We start from the raw sequence: 27,881 nt of genomic DNA on the forward strand, positions 1-27,881 counted from the left end.
TAACAACTGTAATATGATTCAATAAAATTTAACTATGGAAACGGTATTCTTGATCAAATTTGGAAAATAATGAATAGAAAGCAAAGGACAGAGAATCTTAGAAAATAATCTGTTCCTCACAAAAGTGTAAAACAATGCAGAATGACAGAAAGAGAGAGAAGACACCCTTCCAGAAGTTACTCCTCAGGTGCTCACAAGAGCTCGGATTGGGCCACACAAAAGCCACCTGAAACCCCATCCAAGTGGCAGGAAAACAAGTGTTTGGGTCATCATCACTGCATTCCCAGGCTTTAGAAATCTGCACTGGTAGCAGAGTGTCTGTCTGAAGTTCAACTGGTACTCTGATATGAGGTGCAGACACATCAACTGGCAACTTAACTTACTGGACCCCAGTGCCTGACCCAGTAAACAGCAGAACTTCTTCCATGTCTTATATGAGTCCGTGCTGTTAAGAAATCAACAGAAAAAGAAAACTGTCAAAAAGAGATTTAAAGATGAACAGGAAGTGTTTAATACTTGTTCCTTTTTTAAAAGATTTATTTATTTATATTGCAAGGTCAGACATACAGAGAAGAGGAGAGACAGAAAGGAAGATCCTCCTTCTGCTGACTATTTCCCCAAATGACCACAATGGCTGGAGCTGAGCCAATCCTAAGTCAGGACCCAGGAGCTTCTTCCGGATCTCCTGTGCAGGTACAGGGCTGTCCTAGACTACTTTCCCAGGCCACAAGCAGGGAGCTGGATGGGAAGCGGGGCCTCTGGCATTAAAACTGGTACCCATATGGAATCCCAGTACATGAAAGGTGAGGACTTTAGCCGCTAAGCTACCAGCTGGGCCCTCTTGCCCATTTTTGATACAGTGGAAATAAATGAGGGTTCCATCATGCTCTCAAGTTATCTCTAGTGTTGTTAAGTTCAATGACACAAGTCCAATGATAGTTTTAACTTTTTCTTTGATATCACCTCAGTTAGGTATATTGTTATCACTTCCTTTGGTTTGCGAGCTCTTTAAGCACATGTGTTAAAATCATGCACTTGAAACAGACAACCTGAAACTGGGATTATAATGAAGCCATAGTGAAAGCAGGAAATTTGTATCATTATAGCAAATGAAATCTTAAAAGCTACAGTGTTCAAAAATGCTCTATACTGTATTTTTTTTTTTTTGGCTGCATCCCATGTGTTTTGATTTTTTTTTTTTAAATTTCAGTTTCATTTACTCCAAATACTTTCTTTTCTCTTGAATTCATCACTGGCTCATGGATTACACGGTGGCATAAGTTTTTCCAAGAGACTTTTGTTTTTTCCTTTTTGTCACCCTTGTGATGGTTACTCAGTGGCATGTTTTTTTTTTCATGGTGCTGTAATTTGTTGTTGTTGTGGCTATTGCTCTAATTGACACCAGTTGTTGATCTTATTTCATGTTTCCCATTTATGAAAATGTATAGTGATAGAGTACTGGGGTCTACCAAATCCAGGTGTGGGGGTATAATGCAGCATGCATTCCTGCTTCCAAACAAAAGATGGACTCCCAAGGAAACTGTTGGAAATGTGTAGACAATGAGATGCTGGACTGTCTGACATCGTCTGTACCAGCAATGTCCAGGCACACTTAAATAAAAAACTGATAGAATTATGACTCCTTATGAAGGACTATACTATTGTAGTAACATGGAGAAACCTGTCAGGTGGTAGGAGTTTGGGAGAGAATCCCAAATAAAATTAATTTTTAAAAAATGCTCTGTTCCATTTATTTTTTTACCATGTTATATGCCAGATATGATCTTCTTTTAAAAATTAGGGAACTAATTTTTTTGACTAAAAGAAAAAAGGCAAGTTGGTAGCATTTCTGTCTATAGGGCAACACAGGGCTTTATGCCAAGAGTGCTGCAAGCAATGCAGGCTATACATACTGAATGTAGCTCCTCTTACCATATGCATGCTTCATTGCTACTATGAATTTTATACTAAACATTGAAAATATTACTGAGAATGTCAAGGCTGCAACAGTAGAGCACTGAAGCCACTGGGAGCAGGGAGTTCTCCTGATAGCAAGACTTCTCAGATCACCTACCCATGGGTCTGTCCTTGTATTTAACCAATTTCATTTGAGGTAAAAGTCATGATTTTTGGAATATCAAAACCTTATTTTCTCTCTAGTAGAGTGTGTTGTTTATCATCATTTTCCTCAATTAAAATACCAGCCATATTTAGATTTGTGTGTTAGTGTTCTGGTCATGAGCAACTGCTTTCTTCATTATCTAACCCAGTGATTTTCTAGCTGTTTTTACAGGAAGTTCTTTTCCTCCCAGTCAATCACCAACTGATCTTTCATAAAACAGAAAATCAAACATTTGAATATGTGTCTCATGTAAAACTGCTGCAAAGGTGTCTAAAGTGCTCGTCTTCTCTTTCTGAAATTGTCCCCATGAAACTCTGGAACAAATGCTTCGCATACTACACACAGAATTGCACCAGTTTAAAAAAATTTCACACATGCATTTTTTTTATTATTATCGTTTTATGATACAGTTGCATAGACCCTGGGATTTCTCTATCCCTTCCCCTAATCAACTCCACTACCACTGAGTTCTCCCATATCATTACAACATTATGGCTTCTTATAAACAGGCATAAGTCTACCATTGTGGGCATGGACAATGGCTGAGAGTCCAGCATCCTATTGTCAAAATATATGCAACAGTTTCTCTGGGAGTCCATCCTCAATCAAAAAGTAGAGATGTACACTGCATCATATTCTCGCATGTGTACATGTCAGTCTCCACTACACAGTCACTGTAAATCCCTCCAAGTGAAAAGCCACAAAACAAAATCAACAACTAGAAGAGAAACAAAGATTTACAATGATATAAAACTAAACAACATGCTGCTGGATATGATAGTTCCCATTACACAGTTACTATACATCCCCTTAAATGAAAAGCTACAAAACAAAATCACCAACAGAAAAAAAATGGAAACTTACAGCACCATGAAGTTAAATAACATGCTACTGAGTGACTAATGTGTCATTGAAGAAATGAAAAAGGAAGAACCTTTTTAAGAAAATGATGCTACCTTATGCTTTATGTGTCGTTAAAGAATTTAATGAGAAAAAAATGTGTTTTGAAGACATGAAACTAAAAGCACAAACACCAAAATCAATGAGAAATAATTTACACTGATCTTTGTTGGTGAGATGTATCTTCTGTTGGCAACAAATGGATGGGTTTTATGTTTTTAACCCAGTTTACTAATCTATGACATTTGATCGGTGGGTTTAACCCATTTACATTCAAGATTAATATAAATAGGTGGTAATATGTTCCTGTCACTTAGCTTAGGGTTGTTCATTGATTTAGTCTTATGTTGTTATTTTACTTGGATGTTCCTCACATTTGTCTTTTGTTTTGGTGGGTATTATTCATTTTCTCTATTAAGAGAACATTCTTAAGCATCATTTGTAGTGCAGGTTTGGAAGAGGAGTATTCTTTAACTTTTCTTTATTGTGGAAGAATTTTATTTCAGTGGAAAATCTCAGTAATAGAATGAAGGAAGCAGAAGAAAGAACCTAAGAATTGGAAGATACTTCTTGTCACAATGGCGCAACAAAAAACTGGAAGCAGAGATGGATCAAGCTAAAAAAAGTAGTCAAGAATTAAGAGACACTGCTAAAAGGCCAACTGTAGGAGTAATGGGAGTTCCAGAAGGATCAGAAAGACAAGCTGGGTTTAAAAATGTATTTAATGAAATAATAAAGGAAAACTTCTCTCATCTGAAGAAAGAATTGAGAAACAACATCCAGTAGGGACACAGAACTCCCCACATGGTTGACCCAAAGCTATCTTCACCATGACACATGATAATTACATTCTCTTCAATAGAACATAAGTAAAAGATTATTAAATACACTTGTGAAAAAAATCAATTGACATATAGAGCAATGACAATTAAAGTCACAGCTGATCTCTCACAGAAGACTCTACAGGCCAAAAGAGAATGGAGCATCATATTCCAGATCCTAAAAGCAAAAAATCCTGTCAATTTAGAATAATGTAACCAGCACAGCTTCCCTTTGTTTTTGAAAATGAAATACAATTCTTCCACAGTAGAGAAAAGTTAAAAGAATATACTTTTTCCACATATGAATTTTAACTGCAAAGGTGAATTTTCTAATGCTAGTTTCCAGTGAGGAACTGAAATACTGTAAGTCAATCACAAAAAGGACAGATATCATATGTTCTCTATGATGTAAGGCAACCTTTAGGCAAAATATAAGATCAAGATTGGAATTGGAGCAACTTCAATTTGAATTGCCATTCTTGAACTGCAGATGGAGGCTAATCTCACTAAGCCACAGCACTTGCCCCAGTGCTTCAAGTTTCATGCCTTCTGTATCTTTATTTATTATATTAAACTATATTTCCAAAATAAAATGACTTGTTTACTATTGGCAGTTTTTTTAAATGTTTTGCCTTGAAATATGTCTTAACTGAGACTAACACAGTGATCAGTTATCTTCTTTACACTTCTCAAATACTTACATATCACACTTATCAATAGGAGGCGATAACTTGTATGTCAAAATTACGCATACTTCTTGCTTGTTCCTGTCAATTGTTCATGTAGTTTATGCTACATTTTTCTTGGTCAGTAAAAGGTGCAAAGAGCTTCATGACTTTTTAAATAAGATTCATTTTATTTTTATTGGAAAGTCAGATTTACAGAGAGGAGAGACAGAGAGAAAGAACTTTTGTCACGTGGTTCGCTCCCCAAGTGGCTACAACAGCCGGAACTGAGCTGATTTGAAGCCAGGAGCTTCTTCAGCTTTGCACCACCCCCTACTGCTTTTGCAGGACACACAATGAGCTGGATGGGGAGTGGAGCAGGTGGGACATGAACTGGCACCCATATGGGATCCTGGTGTTTGCAAGGAGAGGATTTAGCCACTAGGCTATCAAGCCAACCAACCCATCCCTCCCTCCTTATTTTTTTCTTTTAATATTATTATCACTGATAGAATTCTCAGGCAATACTGGTGGAGAAAAAAATATGAACTTAAAGCAAACAACTATGTCTAATGTCTGACATCTGAACATTTTTACGTGTTTAATTTACTGATACAACAACAATAGCTTAGTTACAATATAGATAATTCTCAATTTCAGATAGTATCCTTGGTAAAAGAGCTTACAGAGAAGAACATCATGTTTGTTTTTTCACTATTAATCTTTTCTGTAACACTTAAAAATTACAAAGATGGTGAAATATTTTAGCATGAGTGTGTGTTTCTTTAATTTTATGCCTAACATTAGAAAGTATGTAAGAACAGACTGTTCTGGAAGGTAGAGGTCAAAGAGAAATTCCAACAAATGTTTGCTTCATACAGTCTCTTTTTTGTATTTTAAAAATTGCTAATGTTATTTTTCATGATGCAGCTTTGTAAGTATGGGGATTCCCCCTGCCTCTGCGTGTCTTCCCTCCCTAGTCTCCCTCTACTATGATGTTCACCTCCCCCACCCCCAATTATAGTACTCCAGCAACAGTTGCAAGTCCATCTTAAAGTGTATCATGGCAGTGTAGATATAGGCAATCACAGAAAAGCTAGTATTAAATTTTCAAGGTATAGTTAACAATTCCATTGGAAGCCTTCTTATTTTTGGTGGGGGGGAAGAGAAATGAATACTGCAATATATCTTTATTTCTCAGTATGACAGTCTCCAATATATATAGTTCATCTGTGAACTTTATATCTGTTTTGATTTGCATCAATATTGCCTTATATCAAAGAGAACATATACTGTTTGTCTTTTCATATACAATATTAATAAGAAAAAAGCAAAATAGGAAGTGAACTGATGCAGCCTTTATATACCTTTGGAGAAACTCAACATTATCAGCAGTTAATAATGAATATAATTTAAATATGTTGATTTGATAGTTTTTTTTTCTGAAGTTCAAAACAGATTTTTCTCAACTCAACCAAGTTAAAAACTTCAAATATTAAATTGAATAAGTAAAGTTTTATTATTATTGTCCCAAGAGAAAAGAATTGTCTACACATATTGAATCCAATGAATGAATGAATACAGAATGAAATCACCTTCATCTCTATTCAGAAGCTTCATGTGACTATATATGAGAGAATACGATGCTTTGTCCTTGCAAGATACAGAAATGAGTATTCTTTATCCATGTTCACATTAAATGGCAAGCTAACCCTGTATATACTAAGAGTCTAATATATTTTCAAAGAATTTGATGAGTTTGTGCTCCAATAGAAAAGGGAATGACAGTTTATTTTTACACAAAATGCATATTATTGGATATATTTAAAGTATACATATTATATGAATATGTCATAATATCATATACAGTTACTACAATGGATGAAGCTAATGTATCCATCATGTCGCATAGCTGGATGTGAGACATACTATCATTTGCCAAGTATTGGCAGTGGGTCCTGAACAAGATAGTATGGTAGTGATCCTGTTTCAGTGCATTTATATTACTATAAGAGAAACCAACAGAATGGATCATTTATAAAAAGCAGAAAAGGATTTCTCACAGCTTAAAAAGTGGGAAATTCCAGATCAAAACTGAACAGACTCATTGTCTGGAGAGAGCTGCTCTCTACTTCCAGGAAGACCCCTGATTGCTGCATCTTTGTGGGTGGGATACCATGTCTTTACATGGTGGAAGACAGGTGAGCCAGCTTAATAAGCTAGCCATACACTATGCGAAGCCTGTTTTATGAAGGGCCATTCTATCGGTAATGTGGGAAAAGCTCCCATAGCCTAATCAACTCTCATGAGACCCGCCTTTAATAGCATCACATTGGCAAGAAATCAAAAATTGACCTGACCCTGTCAACTTCTCTATGTCCTATTCCTCCTTCTTCACCAAAAAACAAAGAGCATGATAAAGGAAATAAAATCCTTTTTCAGCCAAACCAAAGCCAGCATCCATGGCAGTTCATCTGCTAGTGAGAAAGAGAAAGAAAAAAATTCTTTTAATTGACTTACGTACTTCATAGAAGGAAGAGTGCTGAGTAGGGTACCTGCTTGACAGAAAATATTCACAAGGTTTGACTGCTCAGAAGTTTGAAATTTCTGATACCTAAATAATATCATGTAAAGCTATTTTTAAGGAACTATCTGAGCTATGTATGCATAATAGACCGTTTTCTCAAGGCTTGTCGCTCTTGTCTCTCAGCTTCTGACTAGAGCTCTGTCACCAACTTTTAATTTCACACATATGGCTAAACATTGACCCCTCTCTGAGCATGTTTTAAAAGCTGAGAATTAAAGATGTTTAAAAAGAAGTCACATAATCTGGGCTACTCCTTGGTCTTGTTTGATATTTTCTAGCATTCTTTTTCTTACAGGTCAGTGACAGAGGTACTGTAATTGATCTTCTTATTGCAGAGCTGGAAGTACAAGGCACTTTGCATCCAGTGCAGTTCTACTCTGCTATGCTACTTCCATTTGTCAATAGGTAAAAACTTTTCCCATTCCCCAGAAGGCACTACCTTCTGTGAATAGTTGCTTTAGACAAGCACTCATTGTTCAAGGGGTTGCTGCCCCACTGAGCAAAAGCTATGGTATTATAAAGATGCCAGTTTAATTTTTTTTTAAAGCTTGAGGTTTTCTTTTCTTTCTTTCTTTTTTTTTTTTTTTGAGCTATAAAGGAACCATTACTATTGAGGCAGTCATGAAAGAAAACCTCTTTTCACAACTCCTGGAACAAGTGGATGAAGAGAGTAAAAGTAAAAGTCCAAAGACTGGGAACCTGGCTTTTTCCCAAAAAACTGAAAAAAAAAAAAAATAGAAAAAGTAATTGAAGATCTTGGAAACTCCTTTGAAGACTTGATGTAGTAGAACTTTTAAAAATGAATAACAGCTAAATGCACAATAAGTCCATGTAAAAAATATATATGAATGTTTTAGGTGTTAAATAATGAATCCATAAATATTAATTGTAGTGAGACCAAGCAGTACCGAACTTTGAAACTATGTTAAATATTAGCAATGTTGTTACTTGCAAGAAACAAATTAAAAACTTGGCAAATTTTATATTTTGTAACTTTGTATTTGGTTGGTTTATACTGATGATGTTATCTGTTTTGATAATTCTTATTAAGAGGAATTTAGTACACTTGCATACCAAATCTTGAACATTAATAAAACAATTTGAAAAGATACAACTATTAGGATTATAATGAAAAATTATTAATGAAAAATTTAAGTCACTTAAGAATAGTTGCAATGGTAGTGGCATTTGCCTATTTGCCAAGAAAATGTAGGAACAGATCATTAGATCTGTTGAATAAGACATGTTATAATATTCTTTGATATACTTATGATATTTTCAAAATAGAACGTATGAACATTATTATTTAAAGAACTTTAATATAAAAACAGATAAGGGTGAAAGACAGTGCAGGTTATTTACAACAGAAAAAGTCCCAAGATTTTTTATCATGCTGTTTGTCATGCTGCTTCCTTCTAAATTGAACATAAGATGTTTTATACTTAGTGCAAAGATTCTCTAAATAATTGCAATGATTTCTTTGTGTCAGTTTTCTCTGGATGCATTTCTTCATCTTGATATGTGCTAACTGTAGGAAATCAAAGAATAATGTTAGGACAATCTTCTGCATGAACACCTGCATAGGCACGCAATAGCAAGCTGGTATAATTTCATTTTGAAGCAGTAATTTTACTATATTCCATCTATAGAATGTAGTGAGTTAATGATTTCTGGAACAGAGTTATGTATAGGTGAAAAAACTGGCAAGGAAATTTTGAAGGAAATGAATTAGAAAGAAATGATATTGGGATATTTGGGTTATAAACAATGTTGAAAATAAAACAAGTACTCATCTCATTGCAGCACTCATCACTCTGACTCACTACTAATTAACTTTATCTGGAAGATGCCTCATTTCTAACATTTTTTCATTTTTAATGAAATATTTTTTTTTGCCCTATGAAATCTCCTCTGTATGCAAAAGTACTCTCTCTCTCTGTATATATATATGTATGTATATATATATATGGTATTTCAGTACTTGTATTATTTATTTAATCTTTAAAATTTTAGTGTTTTTACATAGTTGAGAAGGGTATGAGCCCATGTGGCCACCAGTTAGTGTGGAGAGGGTCTAAGCATGGAGGGAGGTGGTTGGGACAAATGTTTCCTTTTTTTTTTCTCCTATATCTGTGTGGAGGGGAGTGGACTGTTCCTTGTTGCCAAATTATTTAGCACCTGGGAATGTGTCATTTATTGTCATCCTAGAGATCCAGATGTGGTTCAGAATGCACTGAAAGTATCCTGAGATGTTACTGATTTCATTAGTCCATGGTTGAGAAAATCTTTCCAAGGTCTATTGATTGACAATGTCCACCTTACTATATCCATAGACATTATAGCTACTGCCAAAGATTGGCCTGGAGAGTTGTTCAACCTGTTCTGTTTTCCATTCTAGACACTTGCCATGGGGTACTATAGTCTAGCCTGATTTGACTTGCATTGAATCCCAGCACTTACCAGCAGATGCCATGGTCTAATCTAGCCCAAAATTCCCCTGAACACAGCTCACATGCAGACCAATGGGCACAGTGAGGCTAGAGGCCTAGCAGAGAAGTTCCTGAGGCTCCATACTAGACTTGACCCCAGTTCAGGGCCTCATGCATGTCAGTGACTGTTTTAGCCCAATCTAGCATGACAAGCTTTGCTTAGGCATTGCCTGGGAGGTGCTATAGCCCAGCTCTGCTTGGTATGCCTTTAGTCCCAGTTCATGCTGGTAGTTGCTGCAGCACAGCCCCAGCCTGGGCAGCCCCCAGTCCTGAACCTCAAGTGACCTGGAGAGTGTAGCAGCCAAACTTGCCTGCCCTGCACACTGTCCCGGCTCTTATACCTGCCAAGGTGTGCTGCAGACTGTCCCAGCCCAACCCATACCCAGTCCGGGTCCTAATGTGGGCTGTAGGGTAATGTAGCTTGCCTGGGATGCCCCTATTCTGAGCTCTTGTACTCACCAGTGGGAGCTGTATCCTAACAGGGTAGTCCATGTATCAGAATAGTTCTGAGTCATGGATTTCTCCCACACCTGTGGGTGCTCTGCCTAGCTTGATTTGCCCCTCCCCCAGACGCAGCATTAGCCAGCAGGTACTCCAGCCTTGTCTGACTTGCTTGCTCCAGCCCCGCGTCTTGCATGGTTGCTCCTAGCCATTCTGGCATTGCCTGCCCTCAGTCTCGGCACTTGCCATAAAGGCTGCTGCTTCGCCTAACCCATACACTCCCAGTACTAGCTCTACCCAGCCTGCCTACATGCCTAGCTTTTTATGAATGGGTACATGTGGTAGCCTAGCCTGCAGCAGCCAACACCCAGGATACCTTGTGTGCCAGTGGGTGTAAAGCTTGGCCTGATCCTTCCTGCCCCACCTCCCTGGGTTAGCCCACTCACATGTCATCCTGGCTCTCTTCCTCACAAGTGGGAGTTGCAGCTCTGTAGGAGAGCTCCCCACGTTCCCCCACCAGGCTCACTCCCAGACCCGGATCTCATGTTTGTTAGGTCCTTATTAGGCTGAGTCTGCCCTCAGTCCTGGCCTGAGTGTGTGCTGGTGAGTGCTGTGGGCTGGCCCTCCCATGGACCTGCTCCCAACCCAGTTCCTATGAGTGTCAGTAAGTGCCGTGGTCATGTCTAGCTCAGCATCATTACCACCACCTTTAGCACAAACCACCAGTCCTACAGGAGTGACCCCCTAAATCCTCTACAGAATCTGCCCTCCCAGACCCGATTCTCTACTTGTCATTTGATGTCATGGCACACTCTTTTGTGGTCACTCCCCTGGCCAGACAAGCACTGATGAGTACTGCAGTCTAGCCCTGGCAAGCAGCTCCCAGAAAACTTTTATTTGTGCTGCCTGGTGATGGGTGATGCCACCTAGCCCAGTCTAGGACTTCCACATGGGTGGATGCATTAGGTCTGACCCAGATGACCTCTCATATCCTTCCTCTAAATTATCTTTACTCAACCTCCTCATTTACCTGCAGGTTCAGTGGCCCAGTCCTCAGAATCCCCGAAAAATCATTCACACCTGTATGAAGTACTATGAAGTACTCCCTCAGCAGTCCCACTCTCATACATCCCCAAATCCCCTTTCCCAAACAACATACAATCCCCAATCCAGTGGAAATCCTGGATTTGGTCTTCCAGTGGTGTACTTTCCCAGCTGTCACAGCAACAAGGACCCCTACTTGGAGCTGGATTGGGGCTCCAGGGTCTGCATGTAATCTTAATATATAAAAAAGAATCACATAAAATGTATTATATCTATGATTTTTAGCAAACAATAGTCTGATTTCTTTGTTAGTATGCCTCATTTTATAAAAATATTATCTGACAAATTTTTATGTTGCTTTTACTAAAGTACTTCAACACAAAAAGTAGACCTGATCTCAATTAAAACTCTGTTTAGCGTCATATTAAGCAGATGCAAATTCACTGACAGAGGGCCTTCCCTAGGAAATAAACTCTTAGGTTTAATAAGTAACTAACCCCCAAATATTTCTTGGAAAGTGAATACCTATTTTAATTTCAAGTACCACGATTATTTCAGTAATAACATTTACATACTTATTTAAATTTAATCATGCAGCATAAAATATTTAAAACCATTAACCACAGAAAGAGTATTTTGATAATTAAATTCTTCAAGCATTATTTCATTTTAACATGGTTTTCTGAAATAATGATTTAACTAGCTATGTCTTATTGTAGTCATATTAACGGTCAATCAGAAAACGTGGCAGATTGAATATCTGTGTAGACTTGACTTGCTGCACTTGAGTATTGGATTTCAAGTAACAAAAATGGCATTTTGTCATATTGAGACAGAGATTAAGAAAAGGTATAAATGTTGCCATTTTGGTTTGTTTTGGGTAGTTTTTGCTGAAACATTATAAATGGCTAAATACATAGGCATTTAATCACACATTAAAAGTTCTTTCACATTTAATGATTGCTGAAAGTGAAGTTCACTAATTCACAGTACTTACCATGTAGTTACAAAAATAGGAGAGAACCTATAGGGCCTTTTTCTGTTTCGTATTAAAACTTACCTGTTAGAATGCATGAATACTAGTCTGCTCTATAAGAGCATCATTAAAATATTCGAAATTGTTAGTTATTCTAGTGATACGCCACATCTCTAATGAGTTTATTAACTGTTATTCCTTTAAGCTCATAAACTACTTCTGAAGATCTGAATATGGATAAATTCCAATATTCATATTGTATATTATTGTTTGAGAAATCATTATGTCTTCCCTAGTATCTTTAACATACTCAGTTTCCTGTGATTTACTTTTGCAAACATTTTTATACCTTGTTTTACTCTTCATTCTGTATCTGAGTTTGATAAGATGTAAGAACAAATTGCTTCTTAAAATTAATCAGACTTTTGCAATCCTTCTGATATCAATTGTTGCTACACTGCCTTCCATTATGATTTTGTGATTACTTCATTAAAGAGCTGTCAATCTACGCCTTATACTCTTGCTCATCTTTGTAGTGATGTCCTGCCATTCTATTGTTACTTATATTGTAGACTTCTCCCTTTGGGCTCTAATTATCTCAAAACATTTAGTCACCAGCAAACTCGGCTCTTAGCCACCTCTGTTTTATTGGGGGTACTTTCCCAAAGGACTCCTTTCTGAGAGACTGAAGGAAAACAGAGCCAAAGCCATTGTTGTGTGACAGTAAACAGGAGTACTATTGTATACCTAGTATGCAGAGTTGTGCTCTTATATTATCTCCATACAGACTAGAAAAGTCTAGTTTATTCCGTGAAACTGTTGTGCCGGTTTTTGAAACCCCCAGATAATCATCAAGCCTGAAGTCGGTGCTGAGGCAAAAAGGTGGTTTATTCAGGTTAGCCTAGGTAACCCAGCGACCTCCCCCAGCCCAGCATGGCTGGGCGGGGGAGGGGCAGCCGCAGCAGAGGCTGCAAGGATCCACAAGGAGGGCAAAAGAAGCGCAAGCCAGAAGCCAAGGAAAGGCCCCCGAGAGCCCAAGCCCCCCAGTTCTTATACATTTCAGGCTATTAATTATGCAGTCATGACTTAGCAGGCTGCTATTGGTGGGTTTGAAACAAGCAACTTTTAAAAAGTACAAATTGATAAGCTATTGGGCTGTGAATCTTATCAAACACCAGGTACCTCCTTCCTGAGGAGTGGTCTGCCTACGTGACCTGCCAGGTGTCCTGCCGGGTGTCACGTAGACTATCAGGCGTGAGGTTCACACAGCCCCCAGCCAAGCCATTAAGGCAGAATCACAAAAGGCAGAAAACGCCTAGGTTCTTCAAAACGACTGAACTAACATAATAATCCAAGTTACAACCATGTCACAATTATACTAGTGTTGTGATAAGTTTTTACAGAGCTTTCAGGTAATCAAACTCTTTTAGTACTGGAGAGGAAAGTTAAAAAGTAGTTGGCTTAGGCTCAATTTATTGCTTTTACAAGGAAATTAAAATGCAGGTGCAGTTGGAAGAGAACAGAAAATTCAGAATAAAGATCAGTTGGCCCATCTGACAAGTATGGAAAATGGAAGTAGGGGAGTGGGCATTTAGTCTATCAGTTAAAGCAACCACATCTCATGTTGGAGCAGCTGGGTCTATTCCCTGCTCCAGCTTTTTTACCTTAGCTTCCCACCAGTGCAGACCCTTGATGGCAATGGCATTGGCTCAAGTAATAAGATTCTGCCACCCAACACAGGAGACCTAGACTGAATTCCAAGCTCGTGGCCTCAGTCCACCACCTCCCACAACCCTCTCTCACCCTCAATCATTGCTGATATTTGGAGGACATCTCGCAATGTCTGCACCTCAGATATATTATGTGCCTTTAAAAATGAATAAACTATCAACACTACTTTTCTTTCCATAACATTCACCTTTGGAAGTTATAAATGTTGGTAGCAGCCTCAGAACTGCTGCAAGTCGATTATTTAAAAGAAAATTAGTTGTAAGCTATATTTCTGAAATGTTTCATTTGAAAATGTGGCTATATATGCTATAAATTACAAACTATGTAGGAAATTTTCAGTGAGAAGACATAACAATTGTGAGGTGGAAGATAACAGGAAGAATAGATTGTTTTCACAAGATAATGACTGCTGACTGTGAGATAAATGTCAAAGCAAAGTCATGGCTAAGTCTGACCGTTTATCAAAAGTAAACATTGCAAAAAAGCAGAATACATTTATCAAATGACTGTTCCAGTACAAAAAGTATTTTTTGTCTTACCTAGATAATATATGGTTTGGATGTTGTCATTTTACCTGTCAGAGGTTTATGCAGCTAAAAGACTCGGGTCACTGATGCATTATTTAGTTTTCTAACTTAGATTTTTGATTGATTTTTGTGTTTAGTCCAAGAAATAACCCTAGTAAGAACAAAACTTCGGAAGTTAGTTTATTGATCTTACTTCCAATTTGTTTCTTCTTTTCACTTGGGAACTTCTAATTCCTCTTTTTTTCATAGAAATGATTTATCAATTCACACTAAAATTCAGATCTATTACATCAACAAACTAGAAATTTAAATGGAAAGCTAACACTAGGAGGAAATTATACTCGATTATTTTAATACAAGAGTAATGATACTAACAAGTATACTGATTGCTGTCCACAGCATGCTCCCTACCAAGCAAGGCTTCTTGAGCCTCAAGTGAGATACTATCATTTGACAGCCTATGGTCGTCAATAGATGTTTATATTCATCACAGTTTCTAAATTGCTGTAAAAAGGTCAGTGTTTTCCAGGTTTAACATGCTTCATGTTCCAAGCTTGATGGAAATTTTGTAAACTATTTACCTGTTTAAAACAGTGATACCCACAGGCCATCCAATGGTGAGCAAACCCTTGGCCATTAGTAAGCTAGAAAAGCAGGTTAAAATTTATTTATACTAATATAAACATAAATACTCTATTTCCAAACCTATTTAAGAATGACACTACATGATAAACAAATAAAGAAGCCTTCATTCTACCTTTTTCGGATTCAGAGCACCTGAATACTGTTCTATCAGAGTATTATCCAATTGCTGGGTCTTAACACACCGTCTTTTAGTGGTGAGGGTAAATTATCAAAAATCATAGATTATCACTAACAGATTTTCATTAACCTAAAGAGAAGATTAGCTAAAAGCTTTGTATCCATTTTTCCCTCAACACATCTTAATTCATACTTGTGCTCAGTTATATCTTAGTTGATTAGCTGACCTGTGTTGCATAGTGTGCATTTCTAAGAGAAAAACATAGACAAACAATAGAAAAATCTCTCCACTGAGAAATTCTAGATAAATGTGTATTTATGCAGAATCATTTATATGGATATATTCATATACACACACATATATGTAAACAGATGTACTTTTCGGTAAGGACAAGTGTTTCAGTATAACTACAAGCCTGATTTTGAAGTAGCTTTGAAAGGCAAGTGGGAGCATGCCTGGAAATGTATCACAATTTTAGAATAAAAAATAAATTTTGCACTTTGCCAAGGAAACAGAATGTGAGAGAAAGATTTTAAACATGGAAATGATGAAATCCCAGGGAACCGTATCAAAAACATCATGGAAACACAAAATAATAGATAGAGGTAGGACCCAGCACAACGGCCTAGTGGCTAAAGTCCTCGCCTTGAACTCTCCAGGATCCCATATGGGAGCTGGCTCTAATCCTGCCGGCCCCAGGTCCCATTCAGCTCCCTGCTTGTGCCCTGGGAAAGCAGTCGAAGCCTTGGAACCCTGCATCCATATGGGAGACCTGGAGCAAGTTCTTGGTTGCTGGCTTCAGATCAGTGCAGCACTGACTGTTGTGGTCACTTGGGGAGTGAATCATTGGACGTAAAATCTTCCTGTCTCTCCTCCTTTCTGTATCTCTGACTTCGCAATAATAATAAAAAAATAGATGGAGGTAGTCTATGTTGTGCTTTAAATAATAGTTCATGTTTGCTCACAAAATCAAATGAACAGTAGAGGTGACAAAGAGAAAATTAACCATATGAGACAGCAAACTGGCAAAAAATATTTAGGAATATAAAATAAAGAATAACTTAGGCATGATTCTGATGTTTTAAATTGTTTAAGCCTAAATTTCTTATAATTCTAAAGGAAATTTTTAAAATAATCTCTGTATTATTTTTTACAAGGGAATTTAAAACCATGTCATTCAAAACATCATTATAATAAGTGCTTTTTTTAAAAAAAAGTCTTCATCAAAAATTTACTGTTTTATTCAAACCAAATAGTATGCCAACTTATAAAACTGTAACCAATACATCATACTATTTCAGATACTAAGATATTGCACACACACACACACACACACACACACACACACACACACACACGTATGCATATTTCTTCTTTATTCAGAAGTCACTAGCAAGCGAAAAGTTACCACATCACATAAATCACAAACAACATAGGTTGGCTGTTGTTAGGATAAACTTTGAGGCTGGTGATGTTCAGAATATCAAAACTGAAAGAAAAAAAATCAAGGCTGCACATTTTGCTTAAATATATGAGAAATGTAGTTATTGACCAGAGTTTTATGCTCAGCAAATCTGTGAAACCACAGAATTCCAATTTTTAACTTTTCACTATTTAATATTTAACACCCAGAAGAAAAATGGAGAAACTGTGCTTTAGAAATGAATCTCATTTTTCTTACAAATTAATATGCTTGGGCTACTTTTCATTCTTGCAGAAGTAGATTTACCATATCTATATGTAGTCATATATAATACCATTGTCTTAATTCCTAACAATTCACTTCATTATGTTTTGAAAAGATAATGAATGTGTCAAAATTTGTATAAACTAGGGCATTCTTACAATAAAATAGGTAAATGAACCCAGTGGAGATGAATACTTATTTTAAACCTCTAGAATGTTAAAGCTGCCAATCTTAGTCTAGGTTTCATCAGCTGAATATTAATATCAGTTAACTTATTCTTTGAATCTCAGGTCAACCGAGGTTCCCCAACTTATTTGATAGTAGGTCAATGAAATAATAATACAGAATTCTAGAGATTAGTATGTATATGAAGGAAAGGAAGAGAATCACATTTCTCTCATCCTACATGTTTTCCAATGATTATATAGCTCCAAGTAGCTGGTCATTAGAATAAGTTTGTTCTTTTAATGCTCAAAATATATCAGAAAGCATACTTGCACAAACTGTGTTACCAGCCTACTATTATCTGCAAATAATAAAATTACAGGGCAAATGGTCTGAAGCAATCTGTGCTTTGGTGGAATCCAGATTCAGAAATAACCTAGATTCTCAGTATCTCTCCTTGGGAGCAGTAAACACTACAACATGTTTGCCTGTTTGCAATTTCTACACCAAATGGTATGTCATTTCATGAATTGATGTTGCAATTTTGGGAAATGCAGGAAGATTATTTTATAGTAAGTGCTGAAAAGAGGACATGTCCTAAAGCATTATTAAGATATCTTTAAAAAGCGTCAAGTATAGGTGATTCATTTGATAAACTTTTTTTTGCTGATAATTTGGAAGTTAGCAGAATGTTTTAAAATGCTTTCTGAAGTATTTAGTGCTACTTGAAGAGTATAAATTTCAGCTCTCCTTCATCTATGATGACAAACACCAACATGCTTTTTGAGTTTTCTGCATCATTTGTCTTAGGCCCACTAAAATAATTTATGTATTATTTAACTATATGGAATAGATCTGATGAAGCAGGATTCTCTTTTAAAAATGGAACAGCTAGAGTTAAATCTGTACTTGACATTCACCTAATTATAAAACACGTAATTTCAAATGTTGTCCATATATTCTACTGCTTGATATGCAGAAAGAGAAATAATTTCCAGTAAAATGAAAATTTAGACTAGGAGTGATGTAACATTATTTTATGTTTATATTATTCCTTTCCCTGAGGCAATTGAAGCATTTCCAGTAGTAGTTGTAAAAGTCTTAGATGTATCACCAAAAGAAAATAATTAACTTTATTTCACAAGCTGTGATACTTTAGTGTTAATTTATCATTTTATGTAACTAATTACAGCGTAGTAAGGAATTTATAAGTTTACTGATTACTATCTACATTATTGCGTCAACTTGTAAGATTCATAGCAAAGCAATGTGCCTACATACCTTAAAACCACTAAAAGTGTGAAAACTATTGGAAAACTTCAGCTTTCTTCCCAGACCTTGTCTTCCTCTAGATTTTTACCAAAAGCACACAATACTCAAAAATACATAAGTTATTCTGGTACAATTTTCTTACATTATCATGATTTCAGCTGGGATTGATTGAATTTGGTTTTGACTGTTATGGAAGATTAGAACAAAATTTGTACAACTACCACCACCCCACACATACCCTTTTTAACTGAAGTAGGAATATCAGAAAGTTAAAGCAATAATTGTTATAATAATATTGTTATGTAGACACTTGTTCCTGGCCTAAATTTCTGTCTTTCTTCCTAAGACAGCTTTGTATCATTCTTGTGGTTAATATTTTCTTCTTAAAATAATTGACATTTTTCTATGTAATTATTCCTAATTTTTCTACAACACATCAAACCTTTCAGATGTTTTTTATCATTAAAATGCAAAAAAACAGATAATCTATAACTTTCCATTTTGCCATGTAAACTTTCCCCCTGGAGCTTTCTGCCCTTTTCCCAGCTTACCTAATATTCTCTAGAAGTGGAGAGTAGCTGTCATCCTGGAGATGCCTAGTGGCTCATGCAATAGCTAGATTCCTACTCCTGAATCCCTTTTTTCTTCTTGGCTTTCTCTTTGTTCATTTTCTGAAGCACACCTGCAAGAATAATTGTGGAAAAATATAAGAAAAATATATTTTGGAGACGGCATTTATGAGACCAACTTCAGTCCATCCTAATTCTGTGACGAGAGTCAGTGAACCGATTACTTGAACCATCACCTGCTGCCTCCCTTGTATGTGAAAGGGCAGGAAGCTAGAATTGGGAGTGGAGTGGAATTCCTACACAGGCCTTCTGAACTGTGATGTGTGGAGTTCCAAAAGGGATCTTAGTTGTTACAACAAATGCCTGCCCCTTTGTTCAGTTTCTGTGAAAAGCTTCATCATGTTGCCCTTAATGCTATAGTAACTGGCATCCATACCAACAAGATATAAAGGTTTCAGCACTTCTCTTTTTAAAAGGCAAGATAGTTGACATACGTTTACAGTTATGACTTCTTTCCCATTGAACTTGATTTCACATTTTTCTTTCACCATATAACCTTAAGCAAATGTTCTGTGGTCCTTAGTTGCACATTCACATTTGAAGGTGCAAATAAATCTGTGTTTTTTTTTATACAGCTGAAATTCATTAGATATTTTTATGTAGAGTGAATAAAGAATGAGTTGCTTTTCTCAAAGGGAGAGATCAGCATTTACCTTCCTAATTCTGTCTGTCCTCCAACTTCAACCTTTCAGTTTCTGAAAAAGTTACTACTCGGTCTCTTTCTTTGGAGACATACCCGTCTGATGCAAGTTGTGGGATGCAAGTATCCCAGCATTGTATTCGGACATTAACCCTGTGCTTATACCCTTATTTCCTTCACTGTTATGTAGAGGCATCCTGTTCAGAGCCACTGTGAATTGAATACAAAACCCTAGATCCACACGTTGTCTAACCGACCCTCCACTTTGATTAGTTTCAAGTTTCCACACTCCTCAGTACCTCCAAGTACTGAGATTTCCAAAGGAATCATGGCCGTGATGCCGTTTTACTCTGCTTCTGTCTAGGCATTTAGATGAAGGCTTACATTAATTTCTTTTCCTAAAGCTAAGGCATTTCCTGTGCTTCTGTTGATTTACTGGCATCTTCTGAAACTACACATTTCACAATTGTTTTCCATTCTCTGTGTAATTAAAAATATTTTGTGCCTTTACAGTTAATTAATGATGTTAACAAGGAAAATATGTACATTAGGTCAATATGCAAATTTTAAAGAAATATTGCTCTATTTGCTTCCATATGTAATATCATCAGTTTTCCTTCTAATGTACATAAACAAAATATTTCTAAGGAAAATAAGCAAAAAAAAAAAAACTCTCCTGAAAAAAACATGGCCTCATTCAAAGCAAGCAGCCTAATAGTAGCCAGAATTTAAAACTTTTGCATAGTAACCCTTTTAAAGCATGGAAAATTATACTACAAAATAAGTTAGTTATGGAAGTACACTGACATGACAACAATATATTTCAATTTTTTTGAAATGAATTTTTTGCTAAATTGGAAGAACTTTGAAAAGCAAAGGCTCACTTTTGGGAAGACAAAAATGGTTTCTGATAAAAATGGAAAAATAAGAACTATTTTCACAAAAAGGTGTACTCTTGCCTTTATAGCAGCATATCTGCAAAGATTATTGCTTCTACTTGTGAAGTAAATTAAGACCATTAAGTATTTTCTAAAAAGCACACAAATTCATTTATATATGTACACAGACACACACACACACACACACACGACTCTCAATTTTGCTCAGAATTGTAATCAAGCATACCATGATGAATCACACATTTATTGAAGAAAATTTAACGTTTTATGTTTGCATGTTGTTGTGATTTATTCTCAGCAATTGTCACAAATAAAGCTTAATTGTCTTTCTAAAACAGAAGCCAGGAAAAAAATGTGGTATTACTTTAAATGTAGTCATTTATGAGGATATATAAGCGGAGCTATAAATAACTTCTTTAAAACATTTAAAATTTAGGACTAATTTTGTTAGACTTTTTATAAGGCCTTTGAGGTCCATAAAATAAAACCTCAAGGTATATTTTCCATGCTAAGAGCAATTTATTGAAGAATGAGTGAGTAAAGTATAACAAAAGCAAACATCACAACAATCTGTTTGCCTATTTATTAGATATTTTATACTCTGTTTAAAAGTAAATATGAAATAAATTATTGGAGATAAAAAGTGGGGTGTAATGATTGAACAAATCAAGGTATGTAAATGTTTTGATAACTATTAAAATGGAAGTAGATAGTTCAGTTGTAGTGTTTGGAAAAACCAGCCTTGACAATACACTTGCTTATGTTTGATTCACTGTGTTTTTTCAAGCACTTACATCGAGTTTGATAGAATAGCTTCTGTATTTTCTTACTCTTTAAGGTTTGTTACTAGTCTTGATTTGTTCCCCACCCTCAGAAATCATACACTCAGTTAGCAGCTTACTATTTTCTTGGGCAACTCTATTGTACACCTCAAATATGACTGCTCATGGCCAGAAATCTTTTTATGCCAGTAAACATGTTTCAGCTGCAACATACACCCTGATTTTTCAAACCAAAATTTTAGAGTTCCTTCTCAATATCACTTTTTAATTCAAGGCTAATGATCCTGAAATCTTAGTACCAACACCAAAACATGCAATAAATCTGATTATTCTATTGCATTACTAAAAAAAATTGGTCAAACTCCAATATTTGTATTCATTTTGTGTTGATATCCGTGGACAACAGGTATGAATGCAGATGCAACATATAGAAATATTTTTCAAAACAAATTCAAATGGTTAATATAAATATGAAAAAAATGCTCAGGCTCCTTAACTATCAGGGAAATACAAGTAAAAACCACATTATGATTCCATATAATTCCAGTGAGATTGCCCTACATTTAGGACTCTACCAACAACACCTGCTACCGAGGATGTGGGGGAAAAGGCACTCTCCTTCACTGTTGCTGGGAGTGTAGGCTAACACAGCCACTACAGAAGTTAGCATAGAGAATGCTAAGAGAACTGAAAATGCATGTGCTATACGATCTAGCCATTCTACATCTGGGAATCTACTCACAGGAAATGGGATCTGCACATGAGAAGGGGATCTATAATCGTAGATATGCAGCAGCACAATCTACAATGACAAGCACATGGAAACAACCCAGATGTCCATCCAAAGAGGAGTGGTTAAAGAAACTGCAGTACATTTACTCTGTGGAATACTACTCAGCCATTAAAAAGAATAAAATTCTGCCATTTGCACCTAGTTGGCCCCAGCTAGAGACCATTATGCCCAGTGAAATAAGTCAATTCCAAAAGGACAAATACCACATGTTCTCTGATAAAAGGCAACCTTCATGCAAAATACAAAATTAATACACGTTTCAATTTTGTTTTTGTTATCTCTCAGGGGTATGATATTTTTATTTTTATTTCCATCCTTTCAAAAACTTTTTTTCTTATTCATTTCTGCACTGAGGCATAGGCCACACAGTAACATCATTTGCTTCAGGAAGGTTTTTTTTTAAACTTGTTTTTTTATTTCTTCAGCAACATATCGGTCACTCCGTAGCATATTATTTAACTTCATGTTGTTGATGTTGTTGTAATTTTTCTATTTTTATTCTTGTTGTTACTTTGATTGTATGGCTTTTCATTAAATGAATGTATAACTGTCTAATAGAGATTATCAAATCCAGATGTGAAGATACAATGCAGTATACAAGTCTATTTCCAAATCAAAGAGGGACTAAAACTGTTAAATATATCTTGATAATAGCATGTTGGACTCTCTGCCATTGTCCATACCTACAACGTGAGGATACACTTAATTAACTGAATCATGGACTTATACTGTTTATGAAGGACTACTATTGTAATAATAATAATAATGAAGGGAGGGGGTTTGGAAGGAGTAAAGGAAAATCCCAGAGCCTATGGAACTATATCATCAAATAATAAATAACTTAAAAGACAAAAACAAATTTTAAAAGAAATTGTTTTTAGTGAGCACCACTTCCATAAGCAAAATAGTGCTTATACTTTAAGATCCTTCCTGTGTTCTAGCTGTCTAAATTGCTTCTCATTTCCTATACAGAATCCTCATAATTTTGCTCTTTAAAAAAAGACCATATGTAATATTTATTGATTTTTAACTTTTCTCAATAGTTACATGTTACATGCTCTTCTGCAGTTCGCTTCTTTGTCTCAATATGTTGTTTGTGAGACCTGTTTGTGCTGTGGTGAGGATTTAGTTCATGTGGCTTTACAATTTAGCCTTAGGAAATTGTTTTAATGTCTACTTATTTAAGTGGCTGTAGTTTGAGTAACTTTTGTTTCTTGCAACTTCCATGATTCATTTAATTTAACATTTCCGTTAGCTTTCATGCTGTTGTAAAGTTCATGAAATTCATTAAAAGCATCTAACATGTATTTGTTAGGCACCTATTATTTGTTCAGTCTATGGGAAATACATATATAGTGGTAAACACAAATTTTTTTTATAAAGATTTATTTATTTATTGGAAAGTCAGATATACAGAGAGGAGGAGAGACAGAAAGGAAGATATTCCGTCCAATGATTCACTCCCCAAGTGAGCGCAATGGCCGGTACTGTGCCGATCCAAAGCCAGGAGCCAGTAGATTCTTCCCTGTCTCCCACATGGGTGCAGGGTCCCAAGGCTTTGGGCAGTCCCTTGATTGCTTTCCCAGGCCACAAGCAGGGAAGTGGAGCTGCCGGGATCCTGGCGCATTTAAGGTGAGGACTTTAGCCACTAGGCCACACCGCCAGGCCCAGAACACAAATTTTTAAATCTCTTCAATTTTACATTCTCTAGAGAGGCAGAGAATAAGTAAACACAAAAGTAAATATAAAACATTTATCAAATAGGGGCAGGCCTCACAAAAACAAAATAGGACAAAAGGGAAGCAGCAGTGTGGAGAACAAGATGTACAGTATTATCGCCACAATGATAAGGTGACATTTGAAAAATGCCCCGACAGAATTAAGAATGTGAGTTTTCCAGGTATCTGTACGATAGGTGGAAAAATAACAAGTACACAATTCCTGAGATATATTTAGAGAATAGCACAGGAGTCAAAAGACATTCATTCTAAAAACAGTTAACACAAAAATAGCAGAACCTTTGTGTTTAAGGCTCCATGAGTTTTGGCCAGAATCTAGACTATAAACCTGAAGCATAGAAAGCCACAGGGGAATTTAAGCACAGAAGAAATATAATTTGACTTTTGTTAAACTTCTGCTCAAGTTGATTTCTTTAAAATAAATAGTAAAGTATGAGGCCCAGGGAGTCAGAAGACCTATTTGTAAAGCTATTCCAGTAACCCAGAAAGAAAAGCTGACGTTTAAATTAAGTGTTTAAATTAGGATGTTGGCAGAGTCATGCTGATATGTGCCAAGCCTCCAGATGACTTTTAAAGACAGAACAACATGGTGATGGATGGCATATGAGAATGATGACTTCACAGATTTTCTCAAGACAAGGATGAAGATATCAGCTTAGAAATGAAGACAAAGCAGAATGGAATTAGATATGGTATGCCTGAGTTGCTTTTTAGGCATGATAAATTTTCGTGACTGCTATATACATTCATAGTCATAAAAGATATAATTATGTATTCTAAAGAAATAATTTTTTAAAAGATTTCTTCATTTTGATTAGAAGGAAAACTTACAGAGGGGAGAAACAAAGATTTTTCCATCCACTGGTCCACTCCCCAAGTGGCCGCCACATGGCCAGAGCCGAACTCATCTGAAGCAGGGTGCCAGGAGTCTCCTTTATGTAGCTCATGTGGGTGCAGGATCCCAAGCCTTATAGTCCATTCTCTGCTGCTTTGTCCAAGCCACAGGCAGGAGCTGGATGGGAAGTGGAGCAGCATAAACATGAACTGGTGCCCATATGGGATATGGGCACATGCAAGGCGAGGATTTAGCCACTGACCCATCAGATTGGCCTGGAGATTCCTGATATATTGATTTTTCCTGATATGAGGGGTTTTGCTGAAAAAAGCCCACAGAAATGGTATAATTTGGAGATGAATATTGGGTTGAGCAATGTATTTTAACAGAGGTATTATAGTTTATTTGATTTATTCAAATGATCTTTTATTTGAGTGAATATTTTGGTGACTTTCATGTTTTCCTCGATATTTTATTGTTGTCATTCTGGATTGAGACCACTGTGTTCCAAACATTTCTATGACAGTCTGTAGTGAAAATGAGATAGAATATCTCCAAGTATACATCCTGTGTAGAGACTCGTAAGAGTTGACATTTCCAAATGTTTCAATGCAGTCGCTTAAGTCAGTTAAATGTTGATGCTGATTTGTACTCCTGTTGTCAGTGGATGAATAGCATTGTTGCTATAAAAGGCATCTCTCCTGCTCCTAAATATCCAAATTGCATTTCTTTTCTTATTTTTATAACTACTTAGGTTCCTTCACTTTGAAATCATTTGATTTCAAATACTTTCAAAGAAAGTATTTCTTCATTCAAGTTTTTTATCTGTCTTATAATTATTGATTTGTAAAAATCTGTACTCTCAATGCTATTTTTGACCAACATACAATTTTTGATATTTTCATCCAGCTCAGCTCATCTGTTCTTACTTATTTTATGATTCACTTTGAGTAAATATTGTTGGAAGTTTCCTTTTGATTTAGACTTTTTGAAACTTTTTTTTTTAAGATTTATTTGATTTTTATTGGAAAGGTGGATATACAGAGAGGAGAGAGAGGAAGATCTTCTGTCCGAATATTCACTCCCCAAGTGAGCACAATGGCCGATGCTATGCTGATCCGAAGCCAGGAGCCTCTTTCAGGTCTCCCACACGGGGGTGCAGGGTCCCAAAGCTTTGGCCGTCCTCTACTGCTTTCCCGGGCCACAGGCAGGGAGCTGGATGGGAAGCGGGGCTGCCAGGATTAGAACCGGCGCCCATATGGGATCCCGGGCACTCAAGACAAGGTGAGGTCCTTAACCACTGCACCATCCTGCCAGGCCCTTTTTTTGAACCTTTTAAAAAGAAATTGTCAAGCCATGAAATGCAATAGTATCTTCCTATGTCATCTTCTAGTGTTCCTAAAGTTTAGCCTTTCACGTTAAAATATTCAATACTGTGTGGCCAGTATGGTGGTGTAGCACGCTATTCCTTAAGCTTTGGTACTGCCATCCCATATAGGACACCAGTTCCTGTCTCAGCTGCTCCTTTTCCTTTCCAGTTCCCTCCTTACAGCCTGGGAAGGCAGCAGAAGATGGCTCAAATACTTGGGCGGTTTTACACATGTGGAAGACCTGGAAGCAGCTCCTGGCTTTGGACCAGCCCAGTTCTGACCATTATGTCCATATTGGTAGTGAACCAGTAGATGAAAGATCTTACCTTGTGTTTTCTCTTTCTTTTAAGTAAAGTAAGTAATTTTGTAAAATATTTCGAGTTTTTCTTAAGATTCTATTTTTTTTCCATTGGAATGTCAGATTCACAGAGAGAAGGAGAGGTAGAAAAGTCTTGTATCTGCTAGTTCACTGTGTAAATGGTCACCACAACCGGAGCTGAGCTGATCCAAAGCCAGGAGCTTCTTCTGGGTCTCGCACATGGGCGCAGGGTCCCAAGACCTTGGACTGTCTTTTACTGCTTCCTCAGGCTGCAAGCAGGGAGCTGGAAGGGAAGTGGAGCAGCTAGTACATGAAATGGCACCTATTTGGGATATTGGTGCATGCAAGGCAAGGCTTTTTGCCATTAGTCTATTGTGCCAGGCCCATTACTTTTTTTTAATATTTAATACTCCTTCAAATAATTTCTGTGAACATCATTTATAGGGACTTTATTTCCCTTAGTTTTGAACAATATTTCTCAGAATCATTTCCTAAGTAACCCATCCATTCTCAATAATAGCAGTGCAGTATATTACTTTTCCACACATATGTGCATCTGGTTTTAAACTAGTTATTCCAGGGGTGGGAGGTGTTTGGCACAGTATTAACTAGCTCCTGAATCATTAAATCTGGATTGGAGTTCTAGTTCTTCTTCTGATTCCAGGTTTAAAGAATGTACACACAGTGGGCCAGCAGGTAATAACTCAATTCCTTGGTTCTCTGTCAATCAGGTGGCAAACCCGGAACAAGGTCCCAGATCTTGGCCTTGTCCTAGGCCAACCCTGACTGCAAGCATTTTGAGAATGAACTAGTGGATAGAATCTCTCTGTATTTAAAATAAATACATAAGCCCATTCAGGTGCTCACTAGCTATCTGCTTATGAAAACCAAACTGAACTCTGCAAATACATCTTTATATTGTCATTGATGCTTGTATAGGGAGTTTATGTCAGCTGATGCTTCTGTTGGAAACTTTTCTGGTGTGGGTCCTGGCTTCAGCCTGGCCTTGACCTGACTGTTATACCATCTGGACGACTATCAGCAAATAGAAGATGCCTATCTTTGTCACTCTGCTTTTTAAATAAATAAATGATTTTTTAAAAATATAAATATGACATCTTATTTGGACTATTTTAGTGTATATTAATAAAGCTTTCTGATACTCTCTAGGGATGTTTTACCTAATTTATACCCTGCCTTAATTTTTGTGTTGGATTGCTTCTATCTATAATATGTTCTTCATTCTGTTAATCAAGAGATTTTTCTTTGCTTTTTGGTCTGATTCCCTAATATGCCATAATGGTAGAAATTAGAATTTGTCCAAAATTTTTAGAATTGCAGGTGGTGCTGTGTTTGAAAAATTAATGCTTAGTAGCCTTGAACATTAAAGAGGGAAAGAGAGAGAGAGAGAGAGAGAGAAGCTGAACTGCTAATGATGCTGTCAGACTGTATGGAGGATCATATCTTCATTTCCTGTCATTTGCTAAAATAAATTTGGGTGAATTTTCCAAAAAAGTCAGTCAAAAAGAGAAGAAAGTTCCGAATTTCCTGGAAGGACCATATGGTGTATTTCATAAGTGTTATGTATTTCTTAAAGCTATAGATTTATCTTCCTGACTAAAAAAGGGGTTTTGGATTATATAAAAAAAATACTAAAGCCAAAAATGGCCAAAAAATTTTCCACT

This window comes from Ochotona curzoniae, unplaced genomic scaffold (assembly GCF_017591425.1).
Source record: "Ochotona curzoniae isolate NIBS_2020 unplaced genomic scaffold, NIBS_Ocur_1.0 contig_3819, whole genome shotgun sequence".
Taxonomy (NCBI): domain Eukaryota; kingdom Metazoa; phylum Chordata; class Mammalia; order Lagomorpha; family Ochotonidae; genus Ochotona; species Ochotona curzoniae.